This window comes from Pleurodeles waltl, chromosome 5, assembly GCF_031143425.1.
Source record: "Pleurodeles waltl isolate 20211129_DDA chromosome 5, aPleWal1.hap1.20221129, whole genome shotgun sequence".
Classification (NCBI taxonomy): Eukaryota; Metazoa; Chordata; class Amphibia; order Caudata; family Salamandridae; genus Pleurodeles; species Pleurodeles waltl.
The window spans coordinates 24,185,023-24,208,104 of record NC_090444.1 but is presented as its reverse complement, the minus strand read 5'-3'; positions in this window follow the sequence as shown (position 1 = coordinate 24,208,104).

The following is a 23,082-nucleotide window of genomic DNA, read 5'->3' as shown; positions in this document are numbered from 1 at the left end:
GAGGGCCAGGATCAACCTGTTGCTTTTATTAGTAGAAGGTTGACCCCTAGAGAAAAGCGTTGGTCTGCCATTGAGAGGGAGGCCTTTGCTGTGGTCTGGGCTCTGAAGAAGTTGAGGCCATACCTGTTTGGCACTCACTTCATTGTTCAGACAGACCACAAACCTCTACTTTGGCTAAAACAAATGAAAGGTGAAAATCCTAAATTGTTGAGGTGGTCCATATCCCTACAGGGAATGGACTATACAGTGGAACATAGACCTGGGAGTAGCCACTCCAATGCAGATGGACTCTCCAGATATTTCCACTTAGACAATGAAGACTCATCAGGTAATGGCTAGTCTTATTGTCCTTCGTTTGGGGGGGGGTTGTGTAGGAAAGTACCATCTTGCCTGGCATGTTACCCCCATTTTTCACTGTATATATGTTGTTTTAGTTGTATGTGTCACTGGGACCCTGGTAACCCAGGGCCCCAGTGCTCATAAGTGTGCCTGTATGTGTTACCTGTGTAGTGACTAACTGTCTCACTGAGGCTCTGCTAATCAGAACCTCAGTGGTTATGCTCTCTCATTTCTTTCCAAATTGTCACTGACAGGCTAGTGACCATTTTTTACCAATTTACATTGGCTTACTGGAACACCCTTATAATCCCCTAGTATATGGTACTGAGGTACCCAGGGTATTGGGGTTCCAGGAGATCCCTATGGGCTGCAGCATTTCTTTTGCCACCCATAGGGAGCTCTGACAATTCTTACACAGGCCTGCCACTGCAGCCTGAGTGAAATAACGTCCACGTTATTTAACAGCCATTTTACACTGCACTTAAGTAACTTATAAGTCACCTATATGTCTAACCTTTACCTGGTAAAGGTTAGGTGCAAAGTTACTTAGTGTGAGGGCACCCTGGCACTAGCCAAGGTGCCCCCACATTGTTCAGAGCCAATTCACTGAACTTTGTGAGTGCGGGGACACCATTACACGCGTGCACTACATATAGGTCACTACCTATATGTAGCTTCACCATGGTAACTCCGAATATGGCCATGTAACATGTCTATGATCATGGAATTGCCCCCTCTATGCCATCCTGGCATTGTTGGTACAATTCCATGATCCCAGGGGTCTGTAGCACAGACCCTGGTACTGCCAAACTGCCCTTCCTGGGGTTTCTCTGCAGCTGCTGCTGCTGCCAACCCCTCAGACAGGCATCTGCCCTCCTGGGGTCCAGCCAGGCCTGGCCCAGGATGGCAGAACAAAGAACTTCCTCTGAGAGAGGGTGTAACACCCTCTCCCTTTGGAAAATGTTGTGAAGGCAGGGGAGGAGTAGCCTCCCCCAGCCTCTGGAAATGCTTTGTTGGGCACAGAGGTGCCCAATTCTGCATAAGCCAGTCTACACCAGTTCAGGGACCCCTTAGCCCCTGCTCTGGCGCGAAACTGGACAAAGGAAAGGGGAGTGACCACTCCCCTGACCTGCACCTCCCCTGGGAGGTGTCCAGAGCTCCTCCAGTGTGCTCCAGACCTCTGCCATCTTGGAAACAGAGGTGCTGCTGGCACACTGGACTGCTCTGAGTGGCCAGTGCCACCAGGTGACGTCAGAGACTCCTTGTGATAGGCTCCTTCAGGTGTTAGTAGCCTTTCCTCTCTCCTAGGTAGCCAAACCCTCTTTTCTGGCTATTTAGGGTCTCTGTCTCTGGGGAAACTTCAGATAACGAATGCATGAGCTCAGCCGAGTTCCTCTGCATCTCCCTCTTCACCTTCTGATAAGGAATCGACCGCTGACCGCGCTGGAAGCCTGCAAACCTGCAACATAGTAGCAAAGACGACTACTGCAACTCTGTAACGCTGATCCTGCCGCCTTCTCGACTGTTTTCCTGCTTGTGCATGCTGTGGGGGTAGTCTGCCTCCTCTCTGCACCAGAAGCTCCGAAGAAATCTCCCGTGGGTCGACGGAATCTTCCCCCTGCAACCGCAGGCACCAAAAAGCTGCATCTCCGGTCCCTTGGGTCTCCTCTCAGCACGACGAGCGAGGTCCCTCGAATCCAGCGACACCGTCCAAGTGACCCCCACAGTCCAGTGACTCTTCAGCCCAAGTTTGGGGGAGGTAAGTCCTTGCCTCACCTCGCTGGGCTGCATTGCTGGGAACCGCGACTTTGCAAGCTTCTCCGGCCCCTGTGCACTTCCGGCGGAAATCCTTCGTGCACAGCCAAGCCTGGGTCCACGGCACTCTAACCTGCATTGCACGACTTTCTAAGTTGGTCTCCGGCGACGTGGGACTCCTTTGTGCAACTTCGGCGAGCACCGTTTCACGCATCCTCGTAGTGCCTGTTTCTGGCACTTCTCCGGGTGCTACCTGCTTCAGTGAGGGCTCCTTGTCTTGCTCGACGACCCCTCTCTCTGCAGGTCCAATTTGCGACCTCCTGGTCCCTCCTGGGCCCCAGCAGCGTCCAAAAACGCCAAACGCACGATTTGCGTGTAGCAAGGCTTGTTGGCGTCCATCCGGCGGGAAAACACTTCTGCACGACTCTCCAAGGCGTGTGGGATCCATCCTCCAAAGGGGAAGTCTCTAGCCCTTGTCGTTCCTGCAGTATTCACAGTTCTTCAGCCTAGTAAGAGCTTCTTTGCACCAACCGCTGGCATTTCTTGGGCATCTGCCCATCTCCGAGCTGCTTGTGACTTTTGGACTTGGTCCCCTTGTTCCACAGGTACCTTCAGACAGGAATCCATCGTTGTTGCATTGCTGATTTGTGTTTTCCTTGCATTCTCCCTCTAACACGACTATTTTGTCCTTAGGGGAACTTTAGTGCACTTTGCACTCACTTTTCAGGGTCTTGGGGAGGGTTATTTTTCTAACTCTCGCTATTTTCTAATAGTCCCAGCGACCCTCTACAAGGTCACATAGGTTTGGGGTCCATTCGTGGTTCGCATTCCACTTCTGGAGTATATGGTTTGTGTTGCCCCTATCCCTATGTTTCCCCATTGCATCCTATTGTAACTATACATTGTTTGCACTGTTTTCTAAGACTATACTGCATATTTTTGCTATTGTGTATATATATCTTGTGTATATTTCCTATCCTCTCACTGAGGGTACACTCTAAGATACTTTGGCATATTGTCATAAAAATAAAGTACCTTTATTTTTAGTATAACTGTGTATTGTGTTTTCTTATGATATTGTGCATATGACACTAAGTGGTACTGTAGTAGCTTCACACGTCTCCTAGTTCAGCCTGAGCTGCTTTGCTAAGCTACCATTATCTATCAGCCTAAGCTGCTAGACACCCTATACACTAATAAGGGATAACTGGGCCTGGTGCAAGGTGCAAGTACCCCTTGGTACTCACTACAAGCCAGTCCAGCCTCCTACATTTCTTTCCTGAATCTTTTCCTAGGGGAGTCCCTGGATCAGATTGGGAACCATTAGCTACTTTTTCAACAGATGGGGCCCTTTTGGCCTTATCTTGTTCTCTAAGCATGTTAAGCAATAATTCCAAAGAAGGATTCTTCCCTACACTCAAACCTCTTTCTATACAGAGACTCCTTGCTCCTTTCCAGCTAAGGTGGTCATATGCAAGTTTGGACAGATCAACATTTTGGCCTGTGCCAGACATTTTTAGAAAGAGTTTAAGTGACAGAAAAAGTGAAGAAAAAGTTTTTCAGAACTTTTGGAAAGACAGAAAAAAACTTTTTAAACTGTTTAAGAACTTTTTAAAAGTTTAGAAGTACTTTTCAGCACTTAGAAAAGAGTGAAAAGAGGAAATGCAAAACTTTTTAGTTATGTGTACACACACTGAACTTGTTTTGTATATTTTTCTCTTATGAAAAGTACAATGACAAGAGTGGTAAGTAGTCTCAAAGCACTTATCCCACAGCTGCACAACCAATGTAGGAGGCTGGACTGGCTTGTGGTGAGTACCTAGGGGTACTTGCACCTTGCACCAGGCCCAGTTATCCCTTATTAGTGTATAGGGTGTCTAGCAGCATAGGCTGATAGATAATGGTAGCTTAGCAGAGCAGCTTAGGCTGAACTAGGAGACGAGTGAAGCTCCTACAGTACCACTAGTGTCACTTGCACAATATCATAAGAAAACACAATACACAGACATACTAAAAATAAAGGTACTTTATTTTTATGACAATATGCCAAAGTATCTCAGAGTGTACCCTCAGTATGAGGATAGCAAATATACACAAGTTATATGTACACAGTACTAAAAATATGCAGTATAGTCTTAGAAAACAGTGCAAACAATGTATAGTTACAATAGGATGCAATGGGGACACATAGGGATAGGGGCAACACAAACCATATACTCCAAAAGTGGAATGCGAACCACGAATGGACCCTAAACCTATGTGACCTTGTAGAGGGTCGCTGGGACTATTAGAAAATAGTAAGGGTTAGAAAAATAGCCCACCCCAAGACCCTGAAAAGTGAGTGCAAAGTGCACTAAAGTTCCCCAAAGGACATAGAAGTCGTGATAGGGGAATTCTGCAGGAAAGACACAAACCAGCAATGCAACAACAATGGATTTCCAGTTGAGGGTACATGTGGAACAAGGGGACCAAGTCCAAAAAGTCACAAGCAAGTCGGAGATGGGCAGATGCCCAGGAAATGCCAGCTGTGGGTGCAAAGAAGCTGCTACTGGACAGTAGAAGCTGAAAATTATGCAGGAACGACAAGGGCTAGAGATTTCCCCTTTGGAGGATGGATCCCGCACGCCGTGGAGAGTCGTGCAGAAGTGTTTTCCCACTGAAAGACCGTCAACAAGCCTTGCTAGCTGCAAGTCGTGCAGTTAGCGTTTTTGGATGCTGCTGTGGCTCAGGAGGGACCAGGATGTCGCCAATTGCGTCTGGGGACAGAGGAGGCGTCGAGCAAGACAAGAAGTCCTCTCAGAAGCAGGCAGCACCCACAGAAGTGCCGGAACAGGCACTACAAAGAAGAGTGAAACGGTGCTCACCCGAAGTTGCACAAAGGAGTCCCACGTCGCCAGAGACCAACTTAGAAAGTTGTGCAATGCAGGTTAGAGTGCTGTGGACCCAGGCTTGGCTGTGCACAAAGGATTTCCGCCGGAAGTGCACGGAAGCAGAGTAGCTGCAAAATACGCGGTTCCCAGCAATGCAGTCTGGCGTGGGGAGGCAAGGACTTACCTCCACCAAACTTGGACTGAAGAGTCACTGGACTGTGGGAGTCACTTGGACAGAGTTGCTGGAATCAAGGGACCTCGCTCGTCGTGCTGAGAGGAGACCCAGAGTACCGGTTGTAGGAGGCTGGACTGGCTTGTAGTGAGTACCAAGGGGTACTTGCACCTTGCACCAGGCCCAGTTATCCCTTATTAGTGTATAGGGTGTCTAGCAGCTTAGGCTGATAGATAATGGTAGCTTAGCAGAGCAGCTTAGGCTGAACTAGGAGACGTGTGAAGCTACTACAGTACCACTTAGTGTCATATGCACAATATCATAAGAAAACACAATACACAGTTATACTAAAAATAAAGGTACTTTATTTTTATGACAATATGCCAAAGTATCTTAGAGTGTACCCTCAGTGAGAGGATAGGAAATATACACAAGATATATATACACAATAGCAAAAATATGCAGTATAGTCTTAGAAAACAGTGCAAACAATGTATAGTTACAATAGGATGCAATGGGGAAACATAGGGATAGGGGCAACACAAACCATATACTCCAGAAGTGGAATGCGAACCACGAATGGACCCCAAACCTATGTGACCTTGTAGAGGGTCGCTGGGACTATTAGAAAATAGTGAGAGTTAGAAAAATAACCCTCCCCAAGACCCTGAAAAGTGAGTGCAAAGTGCACTAAAGTTCCCCTAAGGACAAAATAGTCGTGTTAGAGGGAAAATGCAAGGAAAACACAAATCAGCAATGCAACAACGATGGATTCCTGACTGAGGGTACCTGTGGAACAAGGGGACCAAGTCCAAAAGTCACAAGCAGCTCGGAGATGGGCAGATGCCCAAGAAATGCCAGCGGTTGGTGCAAAGAAGCTCTTACTAGGCTGAAGAACTGTGAATACTGCAGGAACGACAAGGGCTAGAGACTTCCCTTTTGGAGGATGGATCCCCCACGCCTTGGAGAGTCGTGCAGAAGTGTTTTCCTGCCGGATGAACGCCAACAAGCCTTGCTACACGCAAATCGTGCGTTTGGCGTTTTTGGACGCTGCTGGGGCCCAGGAGGGACCAGGAGGTCGCAAATTGGACCTGAAGAGAGAGGGGACGTCGAGCAAGACAAGGAGCCCTCACTGAAGCAGTTAGCACCCGGAGAAGTGCCAGAAACAGGCACTACAAGGATGCGTGAAACGGTGCTCGCCGAAGTTGCACAAAGGAGTCCCACGTCGCCGGAGACCAACTTAGAAAGTCGTGCAATGCAGGTTAGAGTGCCGTGGACCCAGGCTTGGCTGTGCACGAAGGATTTCCGCCAGAAGTGCACAGGGGCCGGAGTAGCTTGCAAAGTCGCGGTTCCCAGCAATGCAGCCCAGCGAGGTGAGGCAAGGACTTACCTCCACCAAACTTGGGCTGAAGAGTCACTGGACTGTGGGGGTCACTTGGACGGTGTCGCTGGATTCGAGGGACCTCGCTCGTCGTGCTGAGAGGACACCCAAGGGACCGGAAATGCAGCTTTTTGGTGCCTGCGGTTGCAGGGGGAAGATTCCGTCGACCCACGGGAGATTTCTTCGGAGCTTCTGGTGCAGAGAGGAGGCAGACTACCCCCACAGCATGCACAAGCAGGAAAACAGTCGAGAAGGCGGCAGGATCAGCGTTACAGAGTTGCAGTAGTCATCTTTGCTACTATGTTGCAGGTTTGCAGGCTTCCAGCGCGGTCAGCGGTCGATTCCTTATCAGAAGGTGAAGAGGGAGATGCAGAGGAACTCGGCTGAGCTCATGCATTCGTTATCTAAAGTTTCCCCAGAGACAGAGACCCTAAATAGCCAGAAAAGAGGGTTTGGCTACCTAGGAGAGAGGAAAGGCTACTAACACCTGAAGGAGCCTATCAGCAGGAGTCTCTGACGTCACCTGGTGGCACTGGCCACTCAGAGCAGTCCAGTGTGCCAGCAGCACCTCTGTTTCCAAGATGGCAGAGGTCTGGAGCACACTGGAGGAGCTCTGGACACCTCCCAGGGGAGGTGCAGGTCAGGGGAGTGGTCACTCCCCTTTCCTTTGTCCAGTTTCGCGCCAGAGCAGGGGCTAAGGGGTCCCTGAACCGGTGTAGACTGGCTTATGCAGAATTGGGCACCTCTGTGCCCAACAAAGCATTTCCAGAGGCTGGGGGAGGCTACTCCTCCCCTGCCTTCACACCATTTTCCAAAGGGAGAGGGTGTCACACCCTCTCTCAGAGGAAGTTCTTTGTTCTGCCATCCTGGGCCAGGCCTGGCTGGACCCCAGGAGGGCAGCTGCCTGTCTGAGGGGTTGGCAGCAGCAGCAGCTGCAGTGAAACCCCAGGAAGGGCAGTTTGGCAGTACCAGGGTCTGTGCTACAGACCACTGGGATCATGGGATTGTGCCAACTATGCCAGGATGGTATAGAGGGGGCAATTCCATGATCATAGACATGTTACATGGCCATATTCGGAGTTACCATGGTGGAGCTACATATAGGTAGTGACCTATATGTAGTGCACGCGTGTAATGGTGTCCCCGCACTCACAACGTTCAGGGAATTGGCTCTGAACAATGTGGGGGCACCTTGGCTAGTGCCAGGGTGCCCTCACACTAAGTAACTTTGCACCTAACCTTTACCAGGTAAAGGTTAGACATATAGGTGACTTATAAGTTACTTAAGTGCAGTGTAAAATGGCTGTGAAATAACGTGGACGTTATTTCACTCAGGCTGCAGTGGCAGGCCTGTGTAAGAATTGTCAGAGCTCCCTATGGGTGGCAAAAGAAATGCTGCAGCCCATAGGGATCTCCTGGAACCCCAATACCCTGGGTACCTCAGTACCATATACTAGGGAATTATAAGGGTGTTCCAGTAAGCCAATGTAAATTGGTAAAATTGGTCACTAGCCTGTTAGTGACAATTTGAAAGTAATGAGAGAGCATAACCACTGAGGTTCTGGTTAGCAGAGCCTCAGTGAGACAGTTAGGCACCACACAGGGAACATATACATGCACACCTATGAGCACTGGGGCCCTGTGTGACAGGGTCCCAGTGACACATACATATAGGCCACAAACCTATGAGCACTGGGGTCCTGACCAGCAGGATCCCAGTGACACATAACAACCATACTGAAAACATAGTGTTTTCACTATGAGCAATGAGGCCTGGCTATCAGGATCCCAGTGAGACAGTGAAAACAGTGACAAACACCCTGACATACACTCACAAACAGGCCAAAAGTGGGGGTAACAAGGCTAGAAAGAGGCTACCTTCTCACACCGGTAATGCAGTTCTTTGGTGCCTGCGGTTGCAGGGGGAAGATTCCGTCGACCCACGGGAGATTTCTTCGGAGCTTCTAGTGCAGAGAGGAGGCAGACTACCCCCACAGCATGTACCACCAGGAAAACAGTCGAGAAGGCGGCAGGATCAGCGTTACAGAGTTGCAGTAGTCGTCTTAGCTACTTTGTTGCAGTTTTGCAGGCTTCCAGCGCGGTCAGCAGTCGTTTCCTTGGCAGAAGGTGAAGAGAGAGATGTAGAGGAACTCTGATGAGCTCTTGCATTCGTTATCTAAGGAATCCCCAGAGACAGAGACCCTAAATAGCCAGAAAAGAGGGTTTGGCTACTTAGGAGAGAGGATAGGCTAGCAACACTTGAAGGAGCCTATCAGAAGGAGTCTCTGACGTCACCTGGTGGCACTGGCCACTCAGAGCAGTCCAGTGTGCCAGCAGCACCTCTGTTTCCAAGATGGCAGAGGTCTGGAGCACACTGGAGGGGCTCTGGACACCTCCCAGGGGAGGTGCAGGTCAGGGGAGTGGTCACTCCCCTTTCCTTTGTCCAGTTTCGCGCCAGAGCAGGGCTAAGGGGTCCCTGAACCGGTGTAGACTGGCTTATGCAGAAATGGGCACATCTGTGCCCATGAAAGCATTTCCAGAGGCTGGGGGAGGCTTCTCCTCCCCTGCCTTCACACCATTTTCCAAAGGGAGAGGGTGTAACACCCTCTCTCAGAGGAAGTCCTTTGTTCTGCCATCCTGGGCCAGGCCTGGCTGGACCCCAGGAGGGCAGAAACCTGTCTGAGGGTTTGGCAGCAGCAGCAGCAGCAGTGAAACCCCTGAAAAGGCAGTTTGGCAGTACCAGGGTCTGTGCTACAGACCACTGGGGTCATGGGATTGTGCCAACTATGCCAGGATGGCATAGAGGGGGCAATTCCATGATCATAGACATGTTACATGGCCATATTCGGAGTTACCATTGTGAAGCCACACATAGGTAGTGACCTATGTGTAGTGCACGCGTGTAATGGTGTCCCCGCACTCACAAAGTCCGGGGAATTTGCCCTGAACAATGTGGGGGCACCTTGGCTAGTGCCAGGGTGCCCTCACACTAAGTAACTTTGCACCTAACCTTTACCAGGTAAAGGTTAGACATATAGGTGACTTATAAGTTACTTAAGTGCAGTGGTAAATGGCTGTGAAATAACGTGGACCTTATTTCACTCAGGCTGCAGTGGCAGGCCTGTGTAAGAATTGTCAGAGCTCCCTATGGGTGGCAAAATAAATGCTGCAGCCCATAGTGATCTCCTGGAACCCCAATACCCTGGGTACCTCTGTACCATATACTAGGGAATTATAAGGGTGTTCCAGTAAGCCAATGTAAATTGGTAAAATTGGTCACTAGCCTGTTAGTGACAGTTTGAAAGAAATGAGAGAGCATAACCACTGAGGTTCTGGATAGCAGAGCCTCAGTGAGACAGTTAGTCACCACACAGGTAACACATTCAGGCACACTTATGAGCACTGGGGCCCTGGCTGGCAGGGTCCCAGTGACACATAGAACTAAAACAACATATATACAGTGAAAAATGGGGGTAACATGCCAGGCAAGATGGTACTTTCCTACACATTCCATCTGCAAAAGTTCCTTTAACCAATCTATTTTTGTTGATTACCTATTTATCATCTGGACATAACAAAAGACAGAAAAATGATATTTTTGGGTATTTGTTACTCTGTCACCAATGTGTACACATTCCTGTCTCTCTATCAAATTCAATTAAAAAAGCAGACTGGCTTACTTGCACATTTGTGAAGGAGTAACACATCCTACACAACTGTCACTTTTAACATAAATTGATTTGCATTTTAGTACAAACATATTTCTAATATGTTTTTAATAAAAATGTAACAATTTATTCTCATGTTTCCAGTCATTTTGGCTCACATGCTCACTATTGTTTGTTGAAAATACTAACTCATCAATGTGACATTTGGAACATCCACTGTATCATAAGTGTATTTTATGCTGTGTCACCTGTAATAGGGACCAACATAACATCCTTCACAATTGTGATGGAGCATCACACCTGACACAATTATCAATTGCAGCCTGTTTGGTACAACTGTCTCTTATATCATCAAACAAATTCATGTATGTTTTTTTTTGGTAGGAGGGTTCTGATGTTGTTGATGTGACGAGGGCAGTTTTGGTGCTGTGATTGCTGCGGAAGCCGAATTGGGAGGCATCGAGTAGGTGGTTCTGCTCAAGGTATGTCATGAGTTGCTTGTTAATTATCTTTTTCAGTACCTTCGCTGGGAATAGAAGCAGTTGTAAACTCTGCCGCACAAGGACGACAGGAATACCGCAAAGAATCAAGCCCTTAGACATAAACATGCAATTCCTCATCAATATTCAAACCACTTGGTCCTATTGAATCTAGTTTTAGTATATACCTTTCCTCCAGTTTGCATAAATATCTTTGCCTATTTGCTCCTCGTCAGTTTTTGGGGACAGTATCCATCAAAATGTATTTCAAGTGATCAATGTCATCATTAGGACTCTTCCAAAAATGCCTCCGCGCATTCAATAACTATTGCCCATGGTTGGTTTTCTATACATAGTAGATTATCCACCACAAGCTTTATGTTCAGCAAATCAATCTCAGTGGCACTGATTTTGCTTGGAACTGACAAATTAGGATCATTCTTGTTAATCTTCTCCACAAATTAATGTATACTAATGAGATCTCCTTTTAAGATGACAAATAAATCATCTATATATCTGACCAATAGCATTAAATGTGGTGTCGATTTTTCAAGTTTCTCAATTGGCCACCGACTTCTCCCACCAGCACATATGCAAATGTGCATATCTGAGGGCGAAGCAGGTGCCCATCGCTGTCCCTTGCTGTTGCTCACAAATCTCCTCAAACATATTTTTAGTCAAACAATGTTCGATCACTTCCCATTGCAGTTGAAAAACCTGATAGATCTCACTCTCAAGAAGTGCTTGACGGCTCTCAGCTCGTCTGTATGAATTATTCTAGTATGCAATGATACATCTAGTGTTACCATGAGCATATTGTCTTCCAACTCAATTTAAAAAATACACCTGAAAAAATCTGTTGAACTCTTCAAGTATGATGGTAAGCCTTTTACAAAGGGGCTGAGTAAAACATCTATGTACTTGAAAGTATTTTCAAACAAGCTTCCCTCCACTGATATAATAGGTCTCTCTGGTGGTTTCACGGGGTTCTTGTGTATCTTAGGTATCAGTAATCTTGGAAAATCAGTTCTTATGAACTTCCATTCATCATGAGTGAACAGATCAGCCTCATATGATTCTTTCAATTTAGCATGATATTCTGCTCTTGTTCTCACACATTCACCCATCTCAGTATTTCTGTAGCATGATTCATCATGTAGATGACAATACCCTTCTTCCATAAGATCACGTTGCTGCCCGTATCAGCACTCTTTTTTTACACAGTTTTGTCATTAGATAACTTCTCAATAAGTCCAACCAAGGAAAACCTGACTGAGGCTTCGACCTAAGACCACACGACCATGAAGTTCACTCCTCAGACACCTCCTACTGCCTTGCCCCACCGAACTTTACCTTCTCAGATTTTTCTTCAATAATTATTCTAAGTTCAAAGGTAAGAGCTGACAGGACCCAATCCACTTCTTGTATCAGAATTGTGCTCTATTCCCGTTGTCCTTAAAGTTTGACTATGACCAGGCCTTGCACAACTGGATGCCTCTGATTAGTTTTTTGATCTTTTTGGCACTATTTTGAACTTTTAAAAAACTTTAAACATTCATAGCTTTGGCTTTACTTATTGGATTTTTCTCATTTAGGTGTCAAATAATTTATTACATTTTACTCTCCTTTTTAAAGTTATTATGGAACTTTTCTGGTGTTGTGCTTCCACTTTCTTACTATTTGTGTGCAATATAAATACTTAGCATTTTGCCTCTAAGATAAGCCTGACTGCTTTTTGTGCCAATCATCCCAGGGTTAAGCACAGGGTAATTTAGTGACTTTATGCCTGATTTAGATATTGGGGTAGGGGTTACTGAGTCACAACATTGACGGATATCTCATCCGCCGACATCTAAATCCCATTATATTCTATAGGATTTAGGTTTTGGCGGATGGGATAACTGTTGAAATTGTGACAGAGTAACCCCTCTGCCAACATCTAAATCAGGCCCTTTATATGATTCACATGACAAGGGATTGTGGCTGTTGCCTGACCAGGTCTCACACCCTAGTCAGACAACATCAACATTTCTCACAATAATAAAAAGGGAGTTTGAGGTATGGCAAGTGTGTTATTTTGTCAAGTCAAATTAGCAGGCTGCAATGCCAGGCCTGGGACATGTTTTAAGGAGCTACTTAAGTGGGTGTCAAAATAAGTACTGCAGACCCAGTGGCAGAATTTAATTTACCAGTCCTGAGTATATGGTATTCCACTGCTTTAAGGAGAGAGCACAAGCACGTTAGCACAGGTTAGCAATAGCAAAGAGTAAATAGTTCTAAGCCCAACAAAAATAAATGCAGAAAAATAGATGGGTGAAGGAAGAATGTTTGTCAGTGACCTTGCAGAGAGGGCCAAGTCGAACAGGGAATAAGTACTTAAAGTAAAGGATACGCAAGCCTCCCTCATTTGACCAGAGAGAGTTAGAGAGAGGATCTGCTTAACAAAAATAAATTATATATTAGTCACTCGAGATGTATGTCACAGTATCATGTCACTCACTGTTGGGGCAGTAATGTGCTGTGCATGGTGTGTAGTTGTGATCCCTGCGCTAAGTGCTCAACTGTTGGTATCTGGTATGATGGTCTGAAGGTCTCACCTCAACACCTTTACCTGTCTGGGAAATCTGTTGGTATCCGGTATGATGGTTTGAAGGTCTCACCTCAACACCTTTATCTGTCTGGGAAATCTGCCATGGAAAACCTCACATAACATACTCATAGATATACATACCCATGTACATATACATTGGCATACATACACATGCACATAGGCATTTATATATTTATGTACAAATACATATAAATATACATACATACACATGTGCATACACATTGGCATAAGTATAGAGAGAATATGTACACATGTACATACGCATACACATACGTACAAATGTACATACACATAGACATTCATATCAATCAATCAAGAGGTATTTTTAGAACACTCCTTATCACCCGAGTGGGTATCCAGGCACATGCTGCCATTGATAGTCAAAAAGCTGGGTCTTGAGTCCCTTCCTGAAGTTGGTTAGTGATGGTTCACTGTGTAGGTGGAGAGGGAGGACATTCCAGGTTTGGCGGTAAGGTGGGAGAAGAAGTGTCCTCCCAAGCATCATTGTCGAATGCATGGTATTCGGTCGAGGGCGCGTTGTGTGGAGCTAAGTTTCCTAGACGGTTGATGAAAGTGTATGCAATGGTTGAGATAGGCGGAGCCTTGGTCATGGAGGTCCTTGTAGGCATGGATTACGAGTTCCAGGTGCGGGGAATGTGAATTCTCTTGGTAGGTAGAGGATCAACCTCGCAGCTGCATTCTGGATCATTTGGAGTCCTCGCATGAGTTCTGTGGTGGTGCCTGCATAGAGTGCATTCCTGTAGCCTAGTTGGCTAGTGATGAGGGCTTGGGTCACTGTCTTTCTGGTGTAGATGGGGAGCCATTTGAAAACTTTGCAGAGCATGCAGAGTGTGTGGAAGCAGTCTCAGGAGATGGCGTTGACCTGACATCTCATGGAGAACTCACTGTTGAGGATGATGCTGAGGTTGCATGTATACTCCTTGGGAGTGGGAATAGGTCAGAGTTCTGATGGCTACCAGGAGTCGTTCCAGAGAGACATGTGTCTGCCAAAGATGAGAACTTCAGTCTTTTCCATGTTAAGCTTCAAGCAGTTGTCCTTTATTCAAGTAGATACATTCTTCATGCAGTTGTGGAAGTTTGTATTGTTCATGTGGGGTCTGCTGAGAGTGATAGGACGAGTTGAGTGCCGTTGGCATTTGAGATTATATTGATGTTGTGTGATTTGACTATGTCCGCAAGAGGTGTCATGTAGATATTTAGGAGGGTTGGGCTCAGGGATGAGCCTTGGGGGATGCCCTAGATGGTGGGCTTGGCATGTGAGATGAAGAGGGGGAGGCAGACTCTCTGGGTGCGCCCTGTAAGGGAGGACACCATGCATTTGCGTGCGTCACCTGTGATTCCTATCTTGCATAGTTGGTCGATGAGTGCATGGTGTGAGACGGTGTTGAAGGCTGCGGAAAGGTCCAGTAGGATCAGGGCTGTTGAATCTCCTCTATTGAGTAGGCTGCAGCTGTCATCTGTTATGGCAATGAGGGCTGCCTCAGTGCTGTTGCTGGCTCTGAAGCCTGATTAGGATGGGTCCAGTATGTTGTTCTTCTGCAGGTGCTCGGTGAGTTTGAGATTGGTTGCCTTTTCCAGGGTTTTTGGCAGGAAAAAGTAGCAGAGTTGTAGGGGGTTGTTCTGGAGCTCACTGGGGTCTGCGGAGGGTCTCTTGAGGAAGGGTCTGATCTCTGTGTGTTTCCAGGCTTCGGGGAAGGTGGCTGTAGTTAGCAAGGCATTGAGGATGGTGGAGAGTTTGGGGGCTGATATCATCTTTACCAAGTTTGAAAAGTCGGTGGGTGCTCCCGGGTGGATGGAGTGCATGAGTGAGGTTGTGTTCAGTGAATTTCTCCCAGGTGGTGAGTGGGTGGGCAATGGTGGTGGTCATTGGGATGTTGAGGAGGTCGGAGGGTTGGGGATCGAAGATTTTCTGGATGGTCTGAATTTTGTCATGGAAGTGGTTGGATAAGGCGTTGCAGAATTCGTGAGAGAAAGGGATGAAGTTTTCAGTGGCCCACTGGGATGTAAACTCTCTAACAATGGCACCAAGGGAGGCCTAAAAAATATCGCAAAGAAATCGAAGGGATTTCTTTGCTTAATTTTAATGGTCTCTGGGTGCTTTGCAGGATAAGCGTCAAAATGTTTGACGCTAACCCTGCAAAGCCCGGAGTAGCGTCAAATACTATGACAATAGTACCCCTTACTACCACCATGGTGCACCATATTTTAAATATGGTGCACACATGGTGGTGTTAGGGGGCACTAAGGGGTGCAAGAAAAGTGGCGCTGCACTAGGTTCAACGCCACTTTTCATAAATCTGCCCCGGTCTTTAAAAGATACCGGGTATTGTTATTTTTAACAGGTTATAATTATGGCTGATGAGGAATACTGGGCCAGGCTGAGGGCAGCTTTCAAGCTGTTCAGCATCCAAGAACCTCAGAGGGACATCAGAACAGTTGGCCCAAGGACTGATAATGGATCATTAAGACAGTAGCACAAGCCATCATCAGCAACAGACCAGACTATGGAAACGCCCTCTATGATGATCCCCCACCCAACTTCTCCACTGCTTCAGAACATCCAGAGCACAGCAGCAAGACTCGTCCTGGGCCTTCCCAGGCAGACCCGAATCACCCCTCCTCAGAAGTCTCAATGGCTGCCCGTTACAAGAGGTGCAAATTCAAGGCCACCCTGTGGCTGAAAGGTTTAACAATTACATAAAAGCTATCCCTAAAGTAGGCTCTAAATAGCCTATAGGGCAGGGTGCATTGTAATTAAATGGCTGGACATATCATTTAAATTTTCACATGTCCTGCTAGTGAAAAACTCACAAATTAATATTTTACTACTTTAGGCCTACCTCCTCCATAGGATAACATTGGGTTACCCTATTACATTTAACAAGTAATAATCTTTGATTGGGAACAGGTAGGAAAGTCTTGTTTGGTGTCTGAGACATTGTAGTTAAAAATCCTCATTTAATGGTAAAGTAGGATTTTAAGCCACACTGTTGATAAAGACACTTTGAGAAAGTTGGCATTTTCCTGTCCAAACCATTTGGTGCCTGCAGACTACTCCAGAGTCACACAACTGGATATTTATGGCAGTAGCTTTTTACATTCCTCCCAGAGAGCCAAGGAATAGTTCCAATGCTCAACAAAGCAAAGCAAATAATTATGTGCTATGCATTACTTAAAATCTCACACAAAAAAGTATAATGTGTCAGAAAGTAAATTGGTGCAATTCTTGCGTTACTTTGTGCCATGTAAGTGTCAGCACAAAAGCTGTGTAAATCTGGGCAAGTTGTCTCACTTAAAGGTTGCAAAGAGCATCTGGCAAAAATTAGCGGATGTTCATTCTATCTACCTATGCATCTGCTCGCCTCAATTAGAGTGTGGGGAAATGTCTGAGGCAGAGGATGGGGCTGTGTCACAGGAGACATAGGCAGCACACAGAGGAAAGGGCTATGACAAGGGAGGCAGGGAGTCAAACCAAGAGGCTGTGTCACAAGGTTCCTAGTTTAGAAGTGCTTCAAAGACAGCCATTAAAGTTTAATTAACACACATAGCTCACCCCTATCTCTAGCATTTGCAGTTCTCATACAAATACTGAATGGTTGCCCTTCACTGATAAATACCCCAAAACTGGCTCATATTGTGCTAAAGGGTTTGAGCCTGAAATCAAACTTGAACCTGAAACACATCACTCACCTATGCATCTAATAGGGTGAAAGCCTTGTGGACAACCCCATTACCCACTGATGCTCCTAAGCCAGACTTACAATACCAGCAAAAAGGTATTTCTCTTTACTCCTCGATTTATACATTTCTCCAATCACTCCACAACTGCTTTTCAAACCACTATCTCACAACATCTAGCTAATGATTGAGCTTCATGCACCATTCATAGGCCCTCATTACGAGCCTGGCGGTCTGTGACCGCCAGGCTCGCGGTTGGCGGGAGCACCGCCGACAGCCTGGCGGTGCCCCTTAGGGCATTCTGACCGCGGCGCTTTGGCCGCGGTCAGTGCAGGAAAACCGGCGGTCTCCCGCCGGTTTTCCGCTGCCCGTCAGAATCCTCCAAGGCGGCGCAGCATGCTGCGCCGCCTTGGGGATTCTGACACCCCCTACCGCCATCCTGTTCCTGGCGGTTCGCCCGCCAGGAACAGGATGGCGGTAGGGGGTGTCGCGGGGCCCCTGGGGGCCCCTGCAGTGCCCATGCCAATGGCATGGGCACTGCAGGGGCCCCCGTAAGAGGGCCCCGCTTGTATTTCACTGTCTGCATAGCAGACAGTGAAATACGCGACGGGTGCAGTAGCACCCGTCGCACCTTCCCACTCCGCCGGCTCGATTCCGAGCCGGCGTCCTCGTGGGAAGGTTGTTTCCCGCTGGGCTGGCGGGCGGCCTTAAGGCGGCCGCCCGCCTGCCCAGCGGGAAACTCAGAATGCCGGCCGCGGTCTTCAGACCGCGGTGCGGTATTCCTGCGGCGCAACTTTGGCGGGCGGCCTCCGCCGCCCGTCAAAGTTGTAATGAGGGCCATAGTGCCTTGAAAGCAGGTGTAGTTTGAAGCACTGGGAACCATTATGTGGAGAATGTGGCAGCTGTGAGGACTATCCACATAAGGGGGCTTAGAGAAGGCAGAGCAGGAAAAAGCTTGATCATTGTGTCCCATGATAACAGCAGCCAGAGCACTATGCAGAAACTTCTACTGCTTTATCTGTTACAGTTCATCTGCTCACTCATGTTTCATGAGCTGAGTTCTTGCTGTCATTAACAAACATGTTTCTCCAGAGTGCTTGTGAGAAAGTAGCCTCTTTCTAGCCTTGTTACCCCCACTTTTGGCCTGTTTGTGAGTGTATGTCAGGGTGTTTTCACTGTCTCACTGGGATCCTGCTAGCCAGGGCCCAGTGCTCATAGTGAAAACCCTATGTTTTCAGTATGTTTGTTATGTGTCACTGGGACCCTGCTAGTCAGGACCCCAGTGCTCATAAGTTTGTGGCCTATATGTATGTGTTCCCTGTGTAGTGCCTAACTGTCTCACTGAGGCTCTGCTAATCAGAACCTCAATGGTTATGCTCTCTCTGTACAAATTGTCACTATCAGGCTAGTGACCAATTTTACCAATTTACATTGGCTACTGGAACACCCTTATAATTCCCTAGTATATGGTACTGAGGTACCCAGGGTATTGGGGTTCCAGGAGATCCCTATGGGCTGCAGCATTTCTTTTGCCACCCATAGGGAGCTCTGACAATTCTTACACAGGCCTGCCACTGCAGCCTGAGTGAAATAACGTCCACGTTATTTCACAGCCATTTTACACTGCACTTAAGTAACTTATAAGTCACCTATATGTCTAACCTTTACCTGGTAAAGGTTAGGTGCAAAGTTACTAAGTGTGAGGGCACCCTGGCACCAGCCAAGGTGCCCCCACATTGTTCAGAGCCAATTCCCTGAACTTTGTGAGTGCGGGGACACCATTACACGCGTGCACTACATATAGGTCACTACCTATATGTAGCTTCACAATGGTAACTCCGAATATGGCCATGTAACATGTCTAAGATCATGGAATGGCCCCCTCTATGCCATCCTGGCATTATTGGGACAATTCCATGATCCCAGTGGTCTGTAGCACAGACCCTAGTACTGCCAAACTGCCTTTCCCGGGGTTTCACTGCAGCTGCTGCTGCTGCCAACCCCTCAGACAGGTTTCTGCCCTCCTGGGGTCAAGCCAGGCTTGTCCCAGGATGGCAGAACAAAGGACCTCCTCTGAGAGAGGGTGTTACACCCTCTCCCTTTGGAAAATGGTGTGAAGGCAGGGGAGGGGTAGCCTCCCCCAGCCTCTGGAAATGCTTTCTTGGGCACAGATGTGCCCAATTCTGCATAAGCCAGTCTACACCGGTTCAGGGACCCCTTAGCCCCTGCTCTGGCGCGAAACTGGACAAAGGAAAGGGGAGTGACCACTCCCCTGACCTGCACCTCCCCTGGGAGGTGTCCAGAGCTCCTCCAGTGTGCTCCAGACCTCTGCCATCTTGGAAACAGAGGTGCTGCTGGCACACTGGACTGCTCTGAGTGGCCAGTGCCACCAGGTGACGTCAGAGACTCCTTGTGATAGGCTCCTTCAGGTGTTAGTAGCCTCTCCTCTCTCCTAGGTAGCCAAACCCTCTTTTCTGGCTATTTAGGGTCTCTGTCTCTGGGGAAACTTTAGATAACGAATGCAAGAGCTCATCCGAGTTCCTCTGCATCTCTCTCTTCACATTCTGATAAGGAAACGACTGCTGACCGCACTGGAAGCCTGCAAACCTGCAACATAGTAGCAAAGACGACTACTGCAACTCTGTAACGCTGATCCTGCCACCTTCTCGACTGTTTTCCTGCTTGTGCATGCTGTGGGGGTAGTCTGCCTCCTCTCTGCACCAGAAGCTCCGAAGAAATCTCCCGTGGGTCGACGGAATCTTCCCCCTGCAACCGCAGGCACCAAAAAGCTGCATTACCGGTCCCTTGGGTCTCCTCTCAGCACGACGAGCGAGGTCCCTTGAATCCAGCAACTCTGTCCAAGAGACTGCCACAGTCCAGTGACTCTTCAGTCCGAGTTTGGTGGAGGTAAGTCCTTGCCTCCCCACTCCAGACTGCATTGTTGGTAACCACGACTTTTGCAACTTCTCCGGCCCCTGTGCACTTCCGGCGGGAATCCTTTGTGCACAGCCAAGCCTGGGTCCACGGCACTCTAACCTGCATTGCACGACTTTCTGAGTTGGTCTCCGGCGACGTGGGACTCCTTTGTGCAACTTCGGCGAGCACCGTTTCACGCATCCTCGTAGTGCCTGTTTCTGGCACTTCTCCGGGTGTTACCTGCTTCAGAGAGGGCTCCTTGTCTTCCTCGACGTCCCCTCTCTCTGCTGGTCCAATTTGCGACCTCCTGGTCCCTCCTGGGCCTCAGCAGCGTCCAAAAACGCCAACCGCACGATTTGCAGCTAGCAAGGCTTGTTGGCGTCCTTTCGGTGGGAAAACACTTCTGCACGACTTTCCAAGGCGAGAGGGAGGGATCCGTCCACCAAAGGGGAAGTCTCTAGCCCTTTTCGTTCCTGCAGAAACCTTTGCTTCTTCTGTCCAGTCGAAGCTTCTTTGCACCCGCAGCTGGCATTTCCTGGGCATTTGCACATCTCCGACTTGCTTGTGACTTTTGGACTTGGTCCCCTTGTTCCACAGGTACCCTAGATTGGAAATCCACAGTTGTTGCATTGTTGGTTTGTGTCTTTCCTGCATTATTCCTCTATTACGACTTCTTTGTCTCTTGGGGAACTTCACTGCACTTTGCACTCACTTTTCAGGGTCTTGGGGAGGGCTAATTTTCTAACTCTCACTATTTTCTAATAGTCCCAGCGACCCTCTACAAGGTCACATAGGTTTGGGGTCCATTCGTGGTTCGCATTCCACTTTTGGAGTATATGGTTTGTGTTGCCCCTATCCCTATGTGTCTCCATTGCATCCTATTGTAACTATACATTGTTTGCACTGTTTTCTAAGACTATACTGCATATTTTTAGTACTGTGTACATATAACTTGTGTATATTTGCTATCCTCACTCTGAGGGTACACTCTGAGATACTGTGACATATTGTCATAAAAATAAAGTACCTTTATTTTTAGTATAACTGTGTATTGTGTTTTCTTATGGTATTGTGCAAGTGACACTTGTGGTACTGTAGTAGCTTCACACGTCTCCTAGTTCAGCCTAAGCTGCTCTGCTAAGCTACCATTATCTATCAGCCTAAGCTGCTAGACACCCTATACACTAATAAGGGATAACTGGGCCTGGTGCAAGGCGCAAGTACCCCTTGGTACTCACTACAAGCCAGTCCAGCCTCCTACAGTGCTGCATTTCGGATGCAGAGGAATGCACAATGCCTCTGTCCAGCCAGAAAAAGATGCCACCACTCTTCCAAAATATTTCTGCCGGGGTATGTGGAGTCTTTAAAAGTTGTGACTGGCTGTAGGAGGCTGGACTGGCTTGTAGTGAGTACCAAGGGGTACTTGCACCTTGCACCAGGCCCAGTTATCCCTTATTAGTGTATAGGGTGTCTAGCAGCTTAGGCTGATAGATAATGGTAGCTTAGCAGAGCAGCTTAGGCTGAACTAGGAGACGTGTGAAGCTACTACAGTACCACTTAGTGTCATATGCACAATATCATAAGAAAACACAATACACAGTTATACTAAAAATAAAGGTACTTTATTTTTATGACAATATGCCAAAGTATCTTAGAGTGTACCCTCAGTGAGAGGATAGGAAATATACACAAGATATATATACACAATAGCAAAAATATGCAGTATAGTCTTAGAAAACAGTGCAAACAATGTATAGTTACAATAGGATGCAATGGGGAAACATAGGGATAGGGGCAACACAAACCATATACTCCAGAAGTGGAATGCGAACCACGAATGGACCCCAAACCTATGTGACCTTGTAGAGGGTCGCTGGGACTATTAGAAAATAGTGAGAGTTAGCAAAATAACCCTCCCCAAGACCCTGAAAAGTGAGTGCAAAGTGCACCAAAGTTCCCCTAAGGACAAAATAGTCGTGTTAGGGGGAAAATGCAAGGAAAACACAAATCAGCAATGCAACAACGATGGATTCCTGACTGAGGGTACCTGTGGAACAAGGGGACCAAGTCCAAAAGTCACAAGCAGCTCGGAGATGGGCAGATGCCCAAGAAATGCCAGCGGTTGGTGCAAAGAAGCTCTTACTAGGCTGAAGAACTGTGAATACTGCAGGAACGACAAGGGCTAGAGACTTCCCCTTTGGAGGATGGATCCCCCACGCCTTGGAGAGTCGTGCAGAAGTGTTTTCCCGCCGGATGGACGCCAACAAGCCTTGCTACACGCAAATCGTGCGTTTGGCGTTTTTGGACGCTGCTGGGGCCCAGGAGGGACCAGAAGGTCGCAAATTGGACCTGCAGAGAGAGGGGACGTCGAGCAAGACAAAGAGCCCTCATTGAAGCAGGTAGCACCCGGAGACGTGCCAGAAACAGGCACTACGAGGATGCGTGAAACGGTGCTCGCCGAAGTTGCACAAAGGAGTCCCACGTCGCCGGAGACCAACTTAGAAAGTCGTGCAATGCAGGTTAGAGTGCCGTGGACCCAGGTTTGGCTGTGCACGAAGGATTTCCGCCGGAAGTGCACAGGGGCCGGAGTAGCTTGCAAAGTCGCGGATCCCAGCAATGCAGCCCAGCGAGGTGAGGCAAGGACTTACCTCCACCAAACTTGGGCTGAAGAGTCACTGGACTGTGGGGGTCGCTTGGACTGTGTTGCTGGATTCGAGGCACCTCGCTCGTCGTTCTGAGAGGAGACCCAAGGGACCGGTAATGCAGCTTTTTGGTGCCTGCGGTTGCAGGGGGAAGATTCCGTCGACCCACGGGAGATTTCTTCGGAGCTTCTGGTGCAGAGAGGAGGCAGACTACCCCCACAGCATGCACAAGCAGGAAAACAGTCGAGAAGGCGGCAGGATCAGCGTTACAGAGTTTCAGTAGTCGTCTTTGCTACTATGTTGCAGGTTTGCAGGCTTCCAGCGCGGTCAGCGGTCGATTCCTTATCAGAAGGTGAAGAGGGAGATGCAGAGGAACTCGGCTGAGCTCATGCATTCGTTATCTAAAGTTTCCCCAGAGACAGAGACCCTAAATAGCCAGAAAAGAGGGTTTGGCTACCTAGGAGAGAGGAAAGGCTACTAACACCTGAAGGAGCCTATCACAAGGAGTCTCTGACGTCACCTGGTGGCACTGGCCACTCAGAGCAGTCCA